The sequence below is a fragment of the Microtus ochrogaster genome, linkage group LG5, assembly GCF_000317375.1.
Source record: "Microtus ochrogaster isolate Prairie Vole_2 linkage group LG5, MicOch1.0, whole genome shotgun sequence".
NCBI lineage: Eukaryota > Metazoa > Chordata > Mammalia > Rodentia > Cricetidae > Microtus > Microtus ochrogaster.
Genome location: NC_022031.1, coordinates 57,806,426 through 57,811,034, shown reverse-complemented (window position 1 = coordinate 57,811,034; position 4,609 = coordinate 57,806,426).

The window sequence follows — 4,609 nt, the reverse complement described above, 5'->3', positions numbered from 1 at the left end:
ACAGTGAGTGCATTTGGGAGAGAGCCTTCCTTTTCCTTGCTAATGAAACAAAATTCCCTCTGAATTATTTATAAAGTCTCTGCAAAAATGCCAAGGAGCGTAAGATAAGCTGCAGCATGTCCACACTGGTCTACATTGATTTTTTTTTATGAATTTGTGATCATAAACCATGAATAAGTAAATAAACAATGGGAAATTACTAAACAAATAATAAGTAAGAAATACTCCAAGTCACACAGGAAATTTGTAAATGAGAACATCAGTAATATATAAGAATAATCCTAACAAGAACGCCAGGATGGAATTCACCATTATAAAGGGTTCAAATGTGCAATCTTTAGATTGTGCTGTGATATCAGGCTTGGATCAAATTTCTCTCTAAGTAGAGGGCAGAGCCATCCACACTGGACAGCTTGTAGACCAAATGACTCTGCTTTTCCTTCACTATTCCACAATAATGCATTCTCTCACTTGAATCTTAGGCCACAGCAATCAGACTCTCAAAAACTCAGAAAATAGCTGCATAGGTGATTTTGGATCACACAGAAATCTCAATTATTGACAATCAAGATAAATTCTTATAGGCTTGGAGACCCTGAAGTAAAAGACCTGATAACAGCACCAAACCAAACAAAACTCCCAATGACATAGCCTGCTACTTATGCCAAGCAAAACAAAAGGACCCATACACACACACATGCACAAACATTTTCTCAGCTCCTCTTCTGACATTTGAAGTCAGTTGACATTTAAAAGAGAAACTTTATTAAATGATCAGGGAGAATAAAATGAAAATTGTTGACATAAAACAAGCAACATAAAAATAGCCAAAAGATATACTCGTAAGCTGACAGAACTCTCTGAGCTCTGTGGAGGGCTCCATGCACCTTGGCTTGCTGCCAACATGAAAAAGCGCATGGTACCATCTGAGTTGGGAAAAATGCAAGATTTTATTCATTTAATAAAAATAGTGGTTGAGTTCCAGGCAACAAAACAGTACCAGCTTTTACACAACCTACAGTCTACTGAAGGTGCAAATGTACATGTTCTCTCAGATCATACAGAAAGAAACAAGGGTTAGATTTCTACATTAAGAATGATTTTGCCTAGCCCTGGCCTGAGGGCACAGAAGGCTTGAACAAAAGGACTGATTAAACATAAGACTTCTCAGGTTGCCTGGGCAGACCTCCACCAATTATGAAACATTATTTTTTTTTTCCTGATGAAGAGACAACTGGATTGTGGTATTCCCAAAGGAATTAATTGACAAAGTTGGAGGAGGGATGTGTGGGAGTCTATTTAGTAAGAGATGCTTAGAGTATGGTCCCTTGAAGCTAGTTTAGGTTGGTGGCAGTAAACATAGAGAGACACAGAGAGATGCAAAAGCTATGGACCAAATGGCATCCACAGCACTGAAGAGGAGGCGAGACACTAAGACATGAAGTGGTGGAGTGTGGCAGAGTAGCTCCCAGGCTGCTGGAGTCTAACCTGAGAAAAAGGAAACTGGAAATTCAGGGTTAAGCTTCCTGTTTGTTAGGCTCATGAAGCATTCAGCAAAACCCAAGCAGAAAAAGTCAGGAAGTCTTGGGGCGCGGGGGAGAAGGGGAAGCATGCTTTGGATCACATGGAAATTTTAGTGATTATAAACAGAAAAAAAAATAGGACAGAGTTGCAGACCCTGAAGCAAAGAGAGGTTTAAGGGAATATACTGCAGAGAGAGAGAGAAATGAAAGCAAGAACAGAATTAAAGAGATCCAGTAAGGGACAGCTCAGTGGGAAAAGATGAGCATGCAAAAGAGGATGGATAACCATGTTAGAGAGAAGGGGCTTCTGAGACAGACGGGAAGGAAAGGAATAGCAAGGAGCAAGTGAGGTCTCAGTTCAGTAGACAGGTGAGAGAGACACAAGAGTGGCATGAACTCAGATTGTCCATGGAGATGGAAAAAAAAAAGAGATGGAGAATTGTAGAGATGCTTACTGCAGAGAACGGTCCAGGCGTGGGCATGAAGTGGATGGAGAAGACCAGAAAACAAGATGGAGAATTGCAGAGATGCTTACTGCAGAGAATAGTTCAGGCATGGGGGGGGGGGTGAAGTGGATGGGGAACACCAGAGTTAATAAGACCTGAACTCTGCTGTTTGCTAAGTTCATTAAAACAAGAAGAACAAGGGAAGTGATATGAATTCTCTTTATATTTTTGTGAAAAAGAGGCCAAGAAAATGGCTCAGTGGGTAAAGATCGTTGATGCCAAGCTTGCTGAGGTGAGTTTTATTCCCAGGCCTCAAGAGAAGAATTGCCTAATGATAGCTGTCTTCTGGCCTCCATATACATGCATAACATACACACGCATGTACATGTGCACACACACATGCACATGCTCACACACACATACACACACATATATACATGCCCGCACACATGCACATGCATGTTCCCCACATTATAAAATAGATACATGTGACCAAACTTAATGCAAAGAACTTACTTAAAACCCTGTGAAAATCTGCTGCAGGGAGGTGGCAGACCTCCTCTGACAGGAGGACTGATATATTGACTTGTCTCACAATGACTTGACTCCATTCCCTTATTGTTTCTGTCAGGAGTGTAAGTCCTACAAGCAGGAAACATATGGGGCAAGATAACAGAATAGAAAGAGGAAGGAAAGTACACAAGCCAGTAATTCACACCCAAGGGGAAATAATTAATAATAATTAAAATGAAATCTGACAACAGAGATGCAAGCTAAGCCAATGATAACTCATTCATAGCAGAGAGTTTTAAGAAAGCAATGATATGCTTCTCCACTCCATTCTACATTAAAATGTGTGTTTCTCATTCCATTTTAAGAGAGAATACTGTTCACATTAGAGAAACAAATTATAAGTATAAAGTATAAATTATAAAATATAGATAAGATCTCTCCTAAATACCCAAAGGTAGCAGTGGGCAGCATCTTCTATAATGTGATCCCATCACTGGAATATTAAAATATAAAATTATGCACTACTTTAAGACTGGGCAGTACATGAAGTGGAACATATGAAAAATCAAATGAAGTCTTGGAGGCTGGAGAGAAGGCTCAGTGTTAAGAACATGTCCTGTGCTGCTTTGGGAGATGGCCTGAGTCCCATTTCCAGCATCCACAATAGGCAGCTCACAGCCACCTGGAACTCCAGCTCCAGGAGATCTAAAATCTTCTTATAGACTCCCTGGGCCTCTGCATTTTCATGGGCACATACCCACTCATTCCTGTCCAGAAACACACACATACATTGAGTCATAGAAATGGGTTAATAAGATGTAAGCGCTAGCTAAAAATGTATCTGAGCCATCAGACAAACATTGTTGCAATTAATATAAGTTTTGTGTGATTATTTGAGTCTGCGCAGCCAAAAAATGAAAGTGGTCTCTGTTTACAAATGTCACTCACTCACCATATGGGGCATGGATTCATATAAGACCTAAAAAAAAAAGGAGGACTTCTAGACCTACAAAAATGGGAGCCAAATACAGCTTCTTGGTAGTCACAAGTTTTTGGTTTTTTGTTTTTTATTTTTATTTTTTCAGAAAAACTGTTTTCTGATAAGCAGAGGCACAACTTCTTTAAGAAATGGCTTCCCACTTCATGCTGGCTCATTCAGGAGGTCTCACTACAAATCATTTAAATGGGGTTTATGAGCAACAAGTTACAAGTTGCTTAATGACAACATAGACCTGCTGTGTCCCTGGAACTGGACACAGCAGAGCTGAAAGTGACCATATTTCCACCATGTTGTATGATGTGGAGCCAACACACAAAGCCTCAGAGTTAGTCCTAGCCATGCCCACTTAGCATTAAAAAAATCTCTGCTGGCCAGAAAATGATTACAGATACACAATAAAACAGATTCAGACAAAAAATACCTCTGAGTGGGTCACAGTGTTAGATATATGTACATGGACTTATAAGAGAGAATAAAGAGTAGAGAAAGTCACAGATTAAAGGAGTAAAAATAATAATAAATATTAAAAAGTAATAGAGTACAAATAAACCATGTAAAGATGGAATATATACAGAGAATCTGGATTATGTATATTATTGTGTTTTCTTTGAATTTTCTGGCTGTAAATGAGTTAATTACAGAGAGAAATTTTATTATAAAGACTACTAATCTAAACCAACATATATATATTTATATTTTTTAAATTATCTTATGACTTTTAATATAAAACAAAAGATGAATAGAGTTATCATGTGATCTGAAAATACTTAGCATTGTGCTGGGTGGTTTTATGTCACCTTGACACAAGCTAGTATTTTAAAGGTCTCTTGACTTCAAAATTTGGGTCTAAGGATATGTTGCTTTGGAAAAGAGATTCTGCTTTTGTTTGCACAGAAGATGAGAACCTGTGGATTCATTTTAAGCTAATGTGGTTTAATGGAACAATCCCCCAGAAGGCCTCTGTAAACCTAAAAATACTCTGCCCCAAAAATAGCAGGAAGCAGTTAGGAGAAAACAATGACCTGCCTCAGAGAGACACAATGCTCCACTCTTGCAGGCAGAGGCGAGAGCTCTGCTCTCTGAGGCACACGCGATGAAGCTCCGACCCAGGATGGACGTAGGCTAGA